The 17,499-nt window shown below is 35.1% G+C and overlaps 1 pseudogene; it reads left to right on the top strand.

Annotated features, from left to right (window-relative positions):
* The first annotated feature begins 1,730 nt into the window (after window positions 1-1,730).
* Window positions 1,731-17,499, top strand: part of LOC147394293 (uncharacterized) — a 30,076-nt pseudogene continuing 14,307 nt past the window's right edge.

Here is a 17,499-nt window from a genome sequence, read left to right as displayed (position 1 = left end):
TGGAATCAAGCCCTAGAAAAAAAAAGGAGTCACCCATTGAAGTATATCACTTATAGCAATTACAGGGAGAACGATGAGAAAACCAAGTAATAACAATCAAGGAAGTAAAGCAGGTTGACTTCGGAATTGATGGAGAACAATTTGTCAGCATTGGGGCAACACTACTAAAGTCGGAACGGGATATGCTGGTACAGTTGCTAAGGGCTAACAAGGATGTGTTCACATGATCTTTTGAAGATATGCCTGGAATAGACCCATTTATCGTTTGTCATCGTTTAAACGTCGACGAGGCGTTCCAACTAGTTTGACAAAAGCCAAGTAGATTGTCTCCACGCTTGAGGCAGGTACACAAGGAAATTGGTAAACTTTTAAGGGTAGGGATCATCAGGGAAGTTGAGTACCCTGAGTAGATAAAAAATATAGTCGTAGCGCCAAGGTATGCATCGACCCCACTAATCTCAACAAGGCATGCCCAAAAGACAGCTTCCCATTGCCAAGAATCGATAGATTTGTTGATGCCACCTCGGGACGCGAAAGAATGTCATTCATGGATGGGTACTCAGGTTATAACCAGATTCCTTTTGCAACGGAGGACCAAAAGAAACATCTTTCACAGTCGAGCAAGGGTTGTTCTATTTTAGAGTTATGTCATTTGGGTTAAAAAATACGAGAGCAATCTATCAGAGGTTGATGACCAAAATGTTCAAAGATATGATTGGAAAAATGGTCGAAGTATACATCGGCGACCTATTAATGAAGAGCAAAAAAGCAAAGGATTGCCTAAAAGACCTTGGGGAGACGTTCGAGATCCTGAGGAGATATCGAATGAAGCTAAACCAAAAAGTGTATGTTCGAGGTATCTTTTGGAAAAAATTTCGAGCACATCGTCACCAAAAGAGGCATTGAAGCAAACCCCAAGCAGATCCGATCCTGGGTTGAGATGTCAAGTCCGAAGAACATGAAGTAGGTGTTGACCTTGGTAAGAAGAATAGCAACCTTAAACAGGTTCATTTCTCGAGTCTCGGACAGATGTCGTCCATTGTTTAGTCTGTTGGAAAAGGGAAAGGGATTCACGTGGAGTAAAAAGTGCGAGGCAGCCTTCCACAACCTAAAATGGTAGTTGGGATAGTTACTTATACTCAACACTTCGAAAGAAAGGGAAAAATTGGGGATCTATTTAGCAGCCTCAGCCTTGTCCATAATCTCGGTGCTATTTAAGGTAGACCTTGGACGAAAGTATCCTATCTATTACGTCAACAAAACACTTGGCTTATCAAAGGTCAAATATACAAAGACTAAGAAAGTCGATATGTCCCTTGTTTACTCGATCCACAAACTCCTATCTTACTTTCTGTCCCTCCGAATCCGAGTAATAACTAGCTACCCATTGAAAGATATGATGTATAAATCAGATAAATCCAAGTGAATGGCAAGATGGGCAGTGATTCTTGGGGAGTACGATCTACAGTTCGAAGGACGAACAACTCTAAAAGAATAAGTATTGACAGACTTCCTGGCAGACTTTCCAATCGAGGACCCTGACTAAGAAGAAGAGGAAGAGGAGGATGAAACGGTCGAAGAGGCTGATGCCTAGAACAAACATGGAGGATGGAGGATGGTCGTGGATGAATCATCAAATTACATTGGGTCAGGCGTCGAAATAGTGTTGGCAACTCCAAACAATAACAGACTTGAAAAAGTAATGAAGCTCAAGTACGATACTTCGAACAATGAGGTGGAATATTGCCATCATAAACGAGCTCAAAATAGCAAAATACCTTAAGATCGAAAGACATGCTGTGTTTACAAACTCTCAGCTAGTTGCAAATCAGTGCAACAGGGAGTATGAGGCTAAAGATGAGCGCATGGAAAGATACTTGGCAACTGTGGAAAGGAAGGTTAGTTGGTTTACTGAGGTGAAGATAAATAGAATCCCGAAGGATGAAAATAAGCATGCAGAGTCACTAGTGTTCATTGCCTCAATGCTCAAAGATTCTAAAATAAGGGCCATACCCGTGGAATACTAGCACAAGGCATGCATCGACAGAAAGGAAGAGGAATGTATGCAGATTAGTTGGACATTCGGGTGGATGTAGAAGTACGTAGAATACCTTCAGACGAAGATTCTCCCCCAGGATAAGAAAGAAGCCAAGTACCTTCTGTATAAGATTGAAAGGTACACATGTTGAAGGAGAACTATACAGAATGTCATTTGGATAACCCCTCTGGAAATGCCTTAATATAAAAGAATTCGACCATGTGATTGAAGAAATACACGAAGAAATATGTGGAATCACTAGGAAGGATGGTCACTCGCGAACAAAGTAGTAACCCAAGACTATTTCTAGTCGAGGATGCAAGAGGTATGTCAAGATATGTGACAAGTGCCAAAAATATACGCATTTGAACCTCCAACCTGCGAACAAGCTTCATCCGATGACAGCTTCTTGGCCCTTCTCTGTCTGGGGGATGGACATTGTTGGACCCCTACCTCTAGGAAAAGGGGGTAAACTATTTATCTTAGTGGCAACAAACTACTTCACCAAGTGGGGGAAGAAGAGGTTATTAAGTTCATTGATTTGATAATGTTCATGATTCAATTGACTTAATAATGTTTGTGTAGTGATGATTCGATTGATTTAATAACATCATGTTTAAATTAATTTGAAAACATTCATGTCTATAATAATTTGACACTCTTGGTAATATTCATGCTTATGAAATCTCGATCATCTTGGTAATTACTCATGCTTTATTTTGAAAATTATTTATTCATATTATGAATTTTTACCACTTAGAAATTTTTCATTCATGTTATGCATCTTTGTCGATTTAGAGATCAATCATGTATATGATGACATTTGCTAATCTGGAGATTATTCATAGGTGTAATGCATTAACCAATTTGGTAATTATTTTTGTATGTGGTATTTTTTTACCAATTTAGAAATTAATTTACATGTGATGATATGTTTATCGATTTGGAAATGGATTATGCATGCGACGATATTTACCAATTTGAAAATTTACTTGGGCACGTGATATTTACCAATTTAGAAATTTACTAAGTATGATGATATCTATCAACTTGAAAACTTAATTGGGTATGTGATGATTTTTTTTTTTTATCAATTCAGGAAAAATTATGCATGTGGAAATTTTGACCTACTTGAAAATTATCTCTGCATGTGGCGTGCTAATTGAATTTTCCATTTTTTTAATATTTTGTTACATGAGCCTTAGACATGATTTAGGTTTTTTTCGAATTATTTTTCCCTTTTGTATATAAAATTCGAGGAATTGTGTGATATTCGAGGGAATCCTACCCATAAGATTTATTTGACCGATTTGACATAAAATAATGATGATTGGACCTTAGTTCTGTCCTTAGTCTTCTTCCCTTGACCTTAAGTAGTTTTTTATCGTAGTAGAGATTGATCACCTTGATTGAGTGAGTTTGGTACCTAACACCTTCTGAAACCCGTAACCTGACCCTTACCCATGTCTCTTACCCATGGACCATTTCAGATCCATTTGGAGTTATTTTGGTTCCTAGGCTTAAAATATGTGGCGATTCCCAATTCTGAAAAAATACGTTAATTTATCATTAAATACTTTTTCTTTCATCGTAAAAAGTGTCGAGGTGATTTCAGTGATGACTCCATTGGGGATTTTAGGTCAAACTTCACCTGATTTGAGACTATCCAACCTAGATGACTTAAGAAGACTTTTAGATTAGATTAGATTTTGTCCTTTTTGGGGGGTGTGTGACTGGATGGTGGATTATTTACGTTTGTATAATTGGATTATGTGGTTTGTGTGGTTGGTTAATCTCGAAAACACCCTGAGCGCAACTTATTCTTTTACATACACTCACAAGCATGAATATTCATATTTGTATCATGACATGTCCCCATAAGCCTCATAGTCGAATCCAAGCTAACCTGGTCTTTTGGGATACAGGGGACGCACGTGAATGCTATAACTTAAGTACAATACCTTTGGGTGTATCAAACTAGATCACCACGTATTGTCAAACTAGGTGAAACTAGAAGGTATATCGGTGTTTTAGGCTGAAATGACCAAAGCATTATCCTGACATAGTCTCAATTATGTAATGAGCATAGAAATTTGAACCTAAGTGCGGTTCTATTAGGCCATTACTCGAATATACCATAGGTGTTTCTAGGTTGCTCTATTCAACCCAAGCAAAAGGTAAGTGGATGGACTAGTCCATACAGCTCAAATTGAACTTGTAATACTGGTCTAACCTAATAGATGTAATTGATAAGACATGCCGGTCAGTATTGATTTAAACCAGTTAGCCCAAAAGTGGATCTTCTAGATTTATACCTGGCCCAATTCGACTAGTTGGTTGTAAAGAACATTAATGAAGTGATGCATTATTTGAGTCCATTAGATAGAACTAGTCCGAACATGACAACATATTGGACCATAGACCCAATGGATACTTCATGAAAGTAGGGGAAGACTTCCTTTTTTGTGGTTTTTCAGAGTCCTTCATTGATCATATTACTTGTCGGCAGAGGTTGAAATCTTCTTTGGGATGAACTAGCCTGAAGAGGAAGAAGACAAATAACTTGAAAAAGAAGAAGTTGAAGACTGACAAACTACTAAAAATTCTCTTAATTGCTCAAATATTTCTTGAAAATCATAGTGACTTAATCCTGTCGGTCAAGTGTGGTGTCCCAAGTCTATAGTCTATAATCAAACTCGTTATTGAGTTTCTCTCTATGTATCATGTCGTGAGTCCCTTACTTTACCTCGAGTCTGGTCCTGTCATTCATATTACATCTACTAAGTCTGTTAGTCGTCTTCAGTCTTTTATGTCTACTAAGTCTGTTATCTCTGTTGAGTTTATCAAGTTCGTTATAGAATCTGTTACACCATCTAAGTTTAATGAAATAAGAGAAAATTTTAACTAGCCTGAGCGCAATAACAATTTAACTAATAATCTATTTTCGAAGGGAGAATCTCTTGACGAGGAACCTCCCCCAAATTAATCAAGTTATTTGAACAAGAAGATGAACATCTGCCTCAACCTCTAATAAAAGAAGTAGATGTAATCAATCTCAGAATAAAAGAAAATCTTCAAAAGGTTCGAATTGGTTCTACCTTATCTCCCAAGGAATATGACAAGATATCAAATTTACTTAAAAACATTTAAGGACATATTCACGTAGTCTTATAACAATATGCCTAGGGTAAGCACAAATATTATTCAACATCAGATTCCATTCCACCCAGACACTCGCTCAATAAAATAGAAGCTCAGATGTATGCAGCCATAATGGACTCTCAAAATCAAAGAAGAAATTACAAAATAAATTAATGCTAGATTTTTGGGAATAGTAGAGCACCTTCTGAAAGCGCCTCGATTCGCAGGGGATGCGGATCCGCTTTTGATTTTTGAGGTTTGGGAGTCACCACCTAATTATTATGGTCTAGGACCCGAGCATTAACTCAAGATAGATAAAAACAATTAATCTACAAAAAGAAATTAAGTCTGGGGATCACGTTACGGGGTTGGAAGGTGTTAGGCACCAACCCCGCCCAGCAAACGTCGGTCTCTATTATTTCCAAGAAGACTACATTGTTAAAAGACCTAAAATGAATAAATAAAACAAATAAAAAAATATAAAAGGAAAATATACCTATACAATCGTAACATTTTTTTTCCTCAGAACTGGTAGAATGGTTCTTCGTAAGATACTCATTGCTTTGTTTCTATCTCTATATCTCCAAGACGAAGTACCTCCTTCTTAGATCTGAGTGTTTCCTAAATTTATTGATGAATTTCTAAGTGTTTTATGAAGAGATTCTGGGAGTTTGTGAACAAAAACTAGGGTTTGGATGATAGGTAAGGGGTTAAAGCTTTACAATCAAGCTTTTGGGAAGGCTATAGATGTTTTTTGACCTACGAAATTAAGTTGTAGAGGCTCCTATTTATAGATTTTTTTGGGAGAATTAGGATTTGACTAGGTCTACTTTTAGATAAGGTGAATTAGGATTTTGACTTAAGTCTTGTTTGATTGACTAGGTTTCTTTAGATTAGGATTTTTACTTAAGTCTTATGAGATTGACTTGGTCTTTTTAGATTAGGGTTTTGACTTAAGTCTTATGAGATTGACTTGGTTTCTTTAGATTAGGGTTTTAATTAGGATTTTGACTTAAGTCTTATGAGATTGACTTGGTTTCTTTATATTAGGGTTTTAATGAGGGTTTTGACTTAAGTCATATGAGATTGACTTAGTTTAGATTTTTAAATTAATTTTATTAAGGTTTTACTTTACGTTAATTAATATTTTATTTATTAATTTCAAAATTAAAAAATTTTAAAAAATTAAAAAATTACCGTTTTGCCCTCAAATAGAACTTTTGTGGTTCAAGTCGGTTTTCGATGTTTCGGGATGTTTTGAAATCGATTTTTCATAAGGAATTCAATAGGACTATTGGTTTGTGTCATTTACGAATTTTTTTGACATGAAATGATTGTGAACCCTATGAGGGGTATTTTCGTAATTTTATCGAATTTTGTGAAAATTAGTGAAATGATTTATTTGGTTTCAAATTGTTGTTTTATGTGTTTGAAAGGGTTCTCCTAAGTGTAAAGTGGGTTCTATGGATGTTTTGATGTTAAGGGTATTTTGATAATTTGATCAATTTGTAATGATTTTTATCGTAAAACATTTTTTTGTCCCAAGGATGATGATATATATGTTTTTGGGATTATATTTTCCTATCGCGGTGTGGTTTCTACAGTTTTATTAGTTTGAGATACCTAATCCGAATTTCTGAAACATATCTAGTAACAAATAAAGCATTGGAATAATCATCCATCATTGGGAACCGTCTCAATCGGGTTGACGATTTGATTAATCAGGCGAATGCAAAAATCAGGTGTCTACAGATACCCCTCTTTGGCAGAGGGTTGAAGCAAACTAGATAGCAAATCTATTTTGGTAGATAGTGCAATATCTGAATGCCAAAGTTAGTGACAGTTCATTTTGCAGCCTGATTTAACAATTTGTCGGGGCATTCGGATCCTTAAGGGTAAAACTCTCATTGAACTAAAAGTTGTCAGGTCTTCGAGTACGAGCTCTCACTAGCAATGTTAGATTCTTGAATTTTAGAAAATTCTCCTTGACTAAAGGAACAAATGTGCACGTGTGTATTTGAAATTTGAGATAAATCTCATGTGATCTGAGTAAAAAACTGAGCATAATTTAAGTATAAACTGAGCAAAATCCGAGATAACCCTCGGCGGCAATTGAGGAAAATATGACATAACCCTTGGCGACAACTAAACAAAATTCGAGAGAACCCTCTACGGCAACTGAACAAAATCCGAGATAACCCTCGGCGGCATCTGAGCAAAATCTGGGATAACCCTCAGCAACAACTGAGAAAAATTCAAGATAGCCTTCGACAACATTTAAGCAAAATCCGAGATAGCCCTCAGCGGCAACTCGGTGGCAACTGAACAAAATCCGAGATAACCCTTTGTGAAAACTGAGCAAAATCTGAGATAACCGTCGGCGGCATCTAAGCAAAATCTGAGATATCCCTCAGCGGCAACTGAACAAAATCCGAGATAACCCTCGGCAGCATCTGAGCAGAATCCGAGATAACCCTTGGTGACAACTGAACAAAATCCAAGAAAACCCTCGGCGACATCTGAGTAAAATTCTGGATAACCCTCAGTTACAACTGAGCAAAATCTGAGATAACCCTCGGCGACAACTGAACTGTAAACACCCCATTTTTGCACTCGCCTGATTAATACTCTCGTCAACCCGATCGCAATGATTCTCAATGATGGATGTGTATTCTATTGCTTTATTTCGTTATCAGAAATGTTTTAGAAATCCGGATGAGGTATCTCAAACTGACAAAATCTTAGAAACCACGCTACGCTAGGAAAATACGACTCCAGAAACATAGAAATCATCATTTTTCAGACAAAAAGAAGCTTCACGATAAAAATCACTAAAAAACTACCAAAATACCCCTAACATCAAAACAACCCTAGAGCCTACGTTACGTTTAGGAAAACCCTTTCGAACACATAAAATAACAAATCGAAACCAAATAAATCATTTCGCCAATTTTAACAGAATTCGACAAAATTATGAAAATGCCCCTCATAAAGTTCACGACCATTTCACACAAAAAATTTCATAAATAACACAGACCAATATTTTCATTGAATTCCTTACGAAAAATCGATTCTAAAACATCCTAGAACATTAAAAACTGACTTAAAACGTGAAAAGTCCTCTCTAGGGACAAAACGATAATTTCACAATTTTCATAATAAAAAAATTTAAAATTAATAAATAAAATATTAAATAATTAAAGTGAAATATTGATGAAATTAAATTAAAATTTTGAATTAAAAATATCGATCAATCGGGCTTTCAAGTAAAATTGTTGAGGGTTCGTGGGATATTTCTTTAAGGACCCGTCCATTTGGGGGTCCAAAGAATTAAAGAAATAATGGAGGAGGGATCTCCAAAAATTAAAAGTAAATCAAGCAAGACTAAGGTCAAGGTATTAAAGTCAATCAAGTGAGACTAAAGTCAAAATTAAAGTCAATTAAGCAAGACTAAAGTCAAGATATTAAAAGTCAATCAATTAAGACTAAAGTTAAAACATTAAAAGTCAATCAAATAAAACCAAAAGTCATAATAGAGTTCTAATTAAATAATAACTCAATCAAATAGAGTTCTAACTTAAAAACAATTTTATCTAAAATAATTCTAATTAAAACACAATTCTACTTAAAACAAGTCTAACTAAAACACAACTCTAATTAAAAGAACTCTAATTAAATACTAACTCTATCCAAATCAACTCCTAAAAAAATCTATAAATAGAGGTGCTCACACCCCATTTTCGTATCAAATCATAAATCCTAAGAGAAATAGGTTTAGAAGCCCCCCTAGCCTCCTATAAACCCTAGTTTTGGAGCCCCAACTCCTTACCTAACATCCCTCTTTCAATTTTAGCCTAGAAAACACCTAAAAGCCCTCCAAAAACACCCCCACATCCGCAACAAACTTGAAGAGTTCAGATCAAAAATAAAGAGATACCTTGATCTCGGAGATCCAAAATAAAATTCGGAGACAGAACGAAGCAAGGGAGTACGGTACAAGGAGCTATTTTTGTCAGATCTGAGGGAGCAAAATCCTTGCTATCGGAAAGGTATAAAATTTTTTATTTTTATTTTTATCTAGGTTTTTAGCAATGTGATTTATTTGGGAAGTTAGTAGAGACCGACTTTGGCCGGGCGAGGTTGGTGCCTAACACCTTCCAACCCCGTAATGTGATCCCCGGACTTTTTTTCTCTTTCATAGATTAGTTTACCTTTTTTAGAGTCAGTTTGGTTCCTAGACCTTAACAACTAGGTGGCGACTCCCAAACCTCAAGGGTCAAAAGCGGATCCGCGCACCCCGCGGATTGAGGGCGCTTTCATGAACAAAATCCAAGAAAACCCTTGGCGGCAACTAAGCAAAATCTGAGATAACCCTCGACGACAACTGAGCAAAATTTGAGAGAAATCCGAGATAACCCTCGGCAGCATCTAAGCAAAATCCGAGATAACCCTTGGTGGCATCTGAGCAAAATTTGAGATAACCTTCGGCAGTAACTGAGCAAAATTTGAGATAACCCTCGGTGGCAACTAAGCAAAATCCAATAAAATCCTTGGCGGCAACTAAGAAAAATCCAAGATAACCATCGGCGGCATCTGAGCAAAATCTAAAATAATTCTTGGCGGCAATTCAGCAAAATCAGAGAAAACCCTCAGCGGCAACTGAGCAAAATCCGAGATAACCCTTGATAGCATCTAAGAAAAATCCGAGAAACGCTTGGCGATATCTGAGAAAGAATAAATCTGGAAAAGAATGGATGAATTTGAGAATGAATGAATGAATCTGGGAAGGAATTATTTAATCTAGGAAAGAATGAATAAATCTGAAAAGAATGAATGAATCGGGAAAAGAATGAATGAAACTGGAAAAGAATCTAGGGGAGAATGAAAGAATCTGGGAAAGAATGAATGAATCTGGGAAAGAATATAGGGAAAAATGAATGAATCTAGGAAAGAAAGGATGCACTATTTACTGTTTTAGGTAAAAGCATAATGAGTTATCTTCTGGGCAAAAGCAAATACGAGATCAGAAACGCTTCTATTTAAACCTCAAGCTTTTTTTTTTCAAAATTTTTATAAATTTAAAACCTGAATTTTTGCTTCTCAGGGTTTTTCAAAAAATTGTTATCAAGAAGATAACCTTAAATTCGGGGTTTCCATTATCCTTTTTAGGATTACTATTGACCAAGCTCAAGAATAAAATGCCCCTAGTTTGACAGGAAACATTGCACTAGAGATAATTGAACACAGATTTTTTTTTAAATGCCCCTAGTATAAGGGGGAAAACTACACGCTGTCAAAAAAAGAGAAATGCCCTCTGCTATGAAGGTTGGAAATATTTGATTACCACAAGCGCAATAAAGATTTAACTTTTAATTTTGACTTTTTATATTGAAGATTTTGAGTCAAGCTCAAAAGAAATATTTTCCTTTTGAGACTCATCATGGAATTCACCCTTCTCCCCTTGATTTACTTGAGGAAGTAAAAATTTTCAGATCAATTGTAGACAAGATACTTGTGGCTTCTGAGTCTTTGTTTGGTTTAAGCTAAGTATTGAACTTGATTATTCGGACTTCAAATGTTTCAGCTCAAACCTCCTTTTAGCTTTTCAACTCTATAGAGATTTTCTTCTGTTTTTCTTTGTTGCTCTAACTTTTGCCTAGATTACCCTTTCAGGTTTTCAAACTAGCGAGCATGCTCTAATTTTTTCCTAGATTGCCTTTTCAGGTTTTCAATCTAGCGAGCTTTCTCTTTTTTTTTGCCAAGATCGTCCTTTCGGGTTTTCAATCTTACGAGTTTGCCTTAATTTTTGCCTAAGTCTCCATTTCTAGTTTTCAACCTAACAGACTTTTTTCTTTTTCTTCTCCTTTTGAACTTTTGGAGTTACTGTCTGATCATGCTTTGCTACCTTCCTTGACTTTCTCGCAGGGTACTTAGGAGGACTTTCATGAGTAAGTTTAGGACTAGGCATAAAAAAAAATGAATTTTGAGGCTCAAAAATCCAAATGCCCCTTGTGTGACATTTTCTCTTAATTTTTTTCTTGTTCTTTGAATTTTCTTCCCCCTTTTGACAATATTTCTTTTTTGAATTTTATTTGTGGGGGAATATAAATTTTTTTTTATTTTGATGTGGTCGGGCCTGAAGTAATTTCTCAGGTTGCCTATGTACCCCAGAACGTAGTTCGAATTTTTCCCTCTCCTGAGTTAGGTGATCGGGCAAAGAAAGAAAAAGATTTTTTTTTTTTAAAGGTTGCAAAGAGGTGAGAAAGGAGATATTGAACTAGGTAGTAGGAAAATTGATTCGACCAAAGATGGCCTCCTTAAATATAGTACCGTTTGATCTGGTCAAGGTTGGTTGGTTTTGGTAGTTCAATTCTATCATGATCTTGAAGCCTGACGGCTTTTCTAAGAATATTTCTTTGATGATGAACGGACCTCCCCAATTTGGTTTGAACTTTCCTCTGGGGTTAAAAATAAGTACTCGATTCTCTTTGAAATCTGATGATTTTTCAAAGTAATGTTTCCTTGCTAATAGATGAATCTCTCCAATTAAGTTCAGACTTCCTCCTATGGTCGAGGAGAGGTGGTCAATTTTCTTTGAAGTTTGATGGTTAAATCCTTGACTTGTAAATGGTGAACTTTGACCTTCTTGTCAAACGTGTGAGTGACTCTTCTCTGATAAGTTTGCACGTGGTACAAAACTCTAAGTTGTTTTTCTTCAATCAAGTTTAGTTCTTCGGACCATTTTCTATTAAGACATTGAGATACAAGATTTACATTTCAGCGGGTAAGACTACTTCTGTACCCCCGTAATGTGAATAGTAGCTTTTCTGACCAATCTTGGTATGATTGACACATTTTCTTAATGATTGCCTGCAGATTCTTATTGGCTGCTTCAACTGCTCCATTAGTCTGAGGACGGTAGGAGGATGATTTGTCATACCGGATCCTAAACTTTGAACATAGAATAATGACCTAAGCTTTGATGTACGACCCATTATTAGATATCAGCTCAAAAGGTACCCCCATATCAATTGATAATATGTGCTTGAATGAACTTTGCAATTTGAGACGTAGTGAAAATAGCATTAATACATATTCTAACATCTTCTTTGATTCCATTGATATGGGCGAGTATCTACTCCGTGTTGAACAACATCCAAGCTTGTACCTAACTTATCTTCATAAGATCACGTGAACAAATCTTTCGAAATTTCTGAGTAAATCCATTATCCATTTGTGTTCCTTTGGAGGATAGAATGGTTTCTATCTGAATTTCTCTAAGAATTATTTTTTAAGGTCAATGACCTTTGCTTTCTAATTAAAAGTTGTTGAGCCCGACCCCTTATTTTCTTGTTCAAGAAAGAAATCTATCATTGAAACTAGATTAGTAGTTAATTCGTTAATGCGCTCAAGGTATTCAAAAATTTCATTTATTCAAATGGGGAAACAAATGTCATTCTAGACTAGGCAAACAAACTCGACTCAATAGGGAAAGAGTAGACTCGATCTAAATAGAACATGACATCGATGGATTGATAAAAAAAATTGTACTCAAGCTAAACCACATGACTCATGAAATCTCAAGACAACTACCCACAACGGGCTTGATTAGGACTGAAGATTGGGACATTGCTTACAACTAGAAGGATTGAGGCACGGTGATCTTTAGGGAACAACTGTGTAATTTTGAAAAAATTTGGGGTCATTTCTGACGATTCATTTGGTGTTGATGTTCGTTCTAACTGACTGGACTAGTGACCCTAACAAATCCATAAAACAATTCATTCATGCAATTATTATTTCAAAAGGAAAATAATTTTATTGCAATCTGAAAAATTATTGACAAATAATGTTTTCATTGAATAAAAACTTTCACAAATTTGATTATTTTTTTGCAAGTCATTTTCTTTTTAGAAAAATACATTTTAATAACTTTTCAAGGTCCATGCAAAAAAATAGATTTTTTGTAAAAATCATTTTTTCTTCATTTTCTTTTCTTTTGGAAAACATTTTCTTCTGAAAAATATTTTTTTCTGAAAAATATTTTTCATTTGGAAAATATTTTCTTCTGAAAAATATTTTTTTCTGAAAAATATTTTTCATTTGGAAAATATTTTTTTCTGGAAAATATTTTTCATTTGGAAAATATTTTTCATTTGGAAAACATTTTTTTTGAACAGATTGAAACCCGAATTAAAGTTTGAATACCATTTTGATTTTAATTGCTCGGCCCATATTATTTGAATACGATTTTGTGCACCCAATAATATGGTAGCTTCAAATCAAGTTAAACAGGAAAATTGATCCTTGAGGACAAAACCGTGCATTCCTGATCTCATCATTTGTAAAGTCCATTTCCATCAAACAACCCAGGAACACCCACGATAAATTCGAGTCGTGACCTATGGGGAAGTTTCTAGACTCTAGGTTTACTACGTGCAATGCAATTTATCTGGCCACCCTTGTCCAAGTGCACCTATATATCTCTCGATACGTGGTGACTTGGTTTGATATTCCGTATAGGTGATAATCTAAGACTCTAACTCAAATCTCTGAAGTCAAAAAGCAGCCAGTTTAATCCCCAGTTGAGAGGTGGCACATGATGTTGAGCAAGGGTCCACTTAAATATCTCTTGTCTAGAATAGACGTTGTCTATCCCCCTCGTACAATAAGGTACAACGGGGCAGGATCTCTCTTAGACACTGATTTTGACCAAGAAGTGCAATTGGTAAACTTTGATATACCGTATAGGTACGAGTCTAGGGTTGGCGATCAGGACATGTGACATTGCGGCTTACAATAGGACAAAAACTCAGGTCGTCCCACCATGGGTGCATCGATATACCTTTCAGTGTCACCTGTTCAAACGATACTGATGCCCCAGTTTTATATACCATACAGGTACCTAACTGGAGTTGTGGTTTTCATGCATGACGTCGCATCTCACGAGGAGACCGGGCCATACACTAGTGCCACGTTGGTTATAAGGGACATGCAAGGGTGCAAAGCGATAAACGTGCTAGTGGTGTATGCAAAATAGGGTGGGGTGTGCCCGAGACATTTTTCAGATAAATAGGCCCATGGGCCAAATCAGATCATACAAGCGAGGATAGATATTGATCAAGAAAGATATAAAAAAAACTTCCACATCATTCAGCTCGAGATCAAAGCATGCATATCTAATGTATATATCAATTAAGATCATGTCATGCACATTAAACAATCAATCACGGTATACCACAAATAATAATCAATTAGATGCAACATGGAAGGGGCACAAAAAAGAATCAAACAAATTTTTTGTTTATATATGGTCCAATCAAGGATCACTTTGGGGTAACCCAAAACAATTCAAGATTTCAAAGAATATTAAATTAAAGATAAAATGATAGTTGTTGAGGCAAGAAGTGATTTTTTTATTTAAAACAAATTGATTTTATTTTACCTGGCGACACAAAAAAACACCTCTTCTTTTTTTTAAATTGATTTTAAAAAAAATTATTATTATTTTTTTTAAATACATCCCAAAATTTATTTATTTATTTATTTATTGTCACACCAACTTGTTTGTTATCAAAGAAAGAATTAACAAACATACTGATGGTGTGTTATAAGTAAAAAATTGGTGTGACAATAAAAAAAAATTGTTCTCTCCTTAGCCACCGAGAAGGTTGTTAGTGGTCCCAACAACATTGAGTAAGATGTAATATCTTACTAATTTAGTCGTGGTAGCATGACCCACAAAGTGAGTTCCAAAACAAGTTTGTTTGTTGTAACAAATTTTATTTGTTTTTCTTTTTTTTTTTTTGTCACAAACAATACTTCAACCTTTTTTTTTTTTTTTTTTTGCATTGCTGCCAACACACACAAAACAACACTCAAAACTCTCTTTCTTTTTTTTATATACTGCCAGCACTCAACATGATGCCAATATCTCAACGTTTTATGTTTTTTTTTAACCTAACCAACTGTTTGCAACCAAAAGTAAGTTGCCTCTGATCATTTTTGGCCTTCACAGAACTGCTGATTCTGAAGAGAATATGAAAGAGGCTGGTTTTCTTGTATAACTAATCAAAATTATGACGAATGATGCTAGAATTTCTGACGACACCATCACAAACCGGACATTTAAACCATTGAGATTGGCTAGGAGAAAACAAGATGAAGAAGATGATAATTGAACCAAGAAGAAAACCTGAAACAATCTTTTTCATCAATTGAGAGGAAAGCCGTCAATTTTTTTGGAGGTTCAAAGAGCTTCGAATTTGTGAGTTTTCTAATAATCAAAATCTCTGAAACTTTCGGCAAGAAAGGAATAAAATTCGATTTTCCAAGAAATTGACCAAGATTGGGTACAATTCGAAGAGCATACAGTGATTTATGTCTCGGAATCACGAGATCTGACCTTTCTCTTTGAATTAAGGTTCCAAGTGAGGTCCAAAATACACCTTAAATAAAATAAAAAACGATCCAGATTTTCAGAAGAAAACCAACACAAACCATGTTTTTGAAAAGGGTTTTTGGCTCTTCGATTGAGATGAAAAACTATTCTTCGATCATACCCTATGAGAGAGAGAGAAAGAGAGAGAAAGAGAGAGAGAGAGAGAGAGATGAAGAGGGAGAGAGAACGTTTCTCTCTCTTACTGTACTCTTCTTTGAACATATGGAGAAGAAGATAAAACAACAAAAACTATTTTCTAATAACGGCACACCATGCAAAAAAAATATTTTTTTTAAATTTTTTTCTTGAAATCATCTCCTCATCACAATCAATATTAAAAAAATAATTTTTTTATTTCTTAGCACATCACTCACAAATAATTTATTTTCACAACTTATCACCCATGCATATTAACGTGCTAAAAAAAAGATTTTCATCCAAAAAGAAAAAAAAAATTATTTTAAAAGTCTATGGCTCCTCATCCCAACCACCATCATTCCGTCTTCCATTCATATATCAATTTGAATATTTCATTGTTTAGGGCCGTTCTAAATGACCCCCGATTGAACCATAAAAAAAATATATGCCAAATCAAAGTATCCAAAATCGAATCAAAAGATACCAAAGGATAATATAAACCCAAAAAATAATCCAAAAAATGGGTCAACATCAATTTTTCCACATCATCATCCTTTCAATATCTTATATTATTTAGAATCATCCCAAACGACCCTAAATTGAATCATAGCAAATAATATTCCATAATAATATGTTAAAAATGATGCCGAGAGAATATAATACAATCCCAAAAATAAACAAATCAAATAAATTAAAAATAAACGAATCAAACACAAAAAAAAAAAATTAGGTCTAAATGGCAATGTTCCCATACTTGGGGCTTTCCAAGTTTGATCCTCAATAATCCCCAACGGAGTCGCCACTGAAAACGCCCTCAATCTGCGAGGAATGCGGATCACGTTACGGGGTTGGAAGGTGTTAGACACCAACCCCTCCCAACAAACGTCGATCTCTACTATTTTCCAAGAATACTACATTGCTAAAAGACCTAAAATGAATAAATAAAATAAATAAAAAAAGATAAAAGAAAAATACACCTATACGGTCGCAACACTTTGTTCCCTCAGAACTGGTAGAATGGTTCTTTGTAAGATACTCTTTGCTTTGTTTCTATCACTAGATCCTCTCCAGATCTCTAAGACGAAATACCTTCTTCTTAAATCTGAGTGTTTTCTAAATTTATTGATGGATTTCTGGATATTTTGTGAAAAGTTTCTGGGAGTTTGTGAACAAAAACTAGGGTTTGGATGATAGGTAAGGGGTTAGGGCTTCAAAATCAGGTTTTGGGAAGGCTAGGGAGACTTTTTGACCTGCTTTTTCTAGGATTTTCTTTGACCTGCGAAATTAGGTTGTGGAAGCTCGTATTTATAGATTTTTTTGGGAGAATTAGGGTTTGACTAGGTCTCCTTTTAGATAAGGTGAATTAGGATTTTGACTTAAAGTCTTGTTTGATTGACTAGGTTTCTTTAGATTAGGATTTTAATTAGGATTTTGACTTAAGTCGTATGAGATTGACTTGGTCTTTTTAGATAAGGATTTTAACTTAAGTATTATGAGATTGACTTGATTTCTTTAAATTAGGGTTTTAATTAGGATTTTGACTTAAGTCTTATGAGATTGACTTAGTTTTTTTAGATTAGGATTTTAATTAAGGTTTTGACTTAAGTCTTATGAGATTGACTTGGCCTTTTTAAATTAGGGTTTTGACTTAAGTCTTAGGAGATTGACTTGGTTTCTTTAGATTAGGGTTTTAATGAGGGTTTTGACTTAAGTCTTTTGAGATTGACTTGATTTAAAATTT

The sequence above is a fragment of the Akebia trifoliata genome, chromosome 9 (assembly GCF_017979445.1).
Source record: "Akebia trifoliata isolate Shusen 1 chromosome 9, ASM1797944v1, whole genome shotgun sequence".
Lineage (NCBI taxonomy): Eukaryota > Viridiplantae > Streptophyta > Magnoliopsida > Ranunculales > Lardizabalaceae > Akebia > Akebia trifoliata.
Note: the sequence above shows the minus strand (reverse complement) of the source record. Positions and strands in the feature narration are given on the sequence as shown.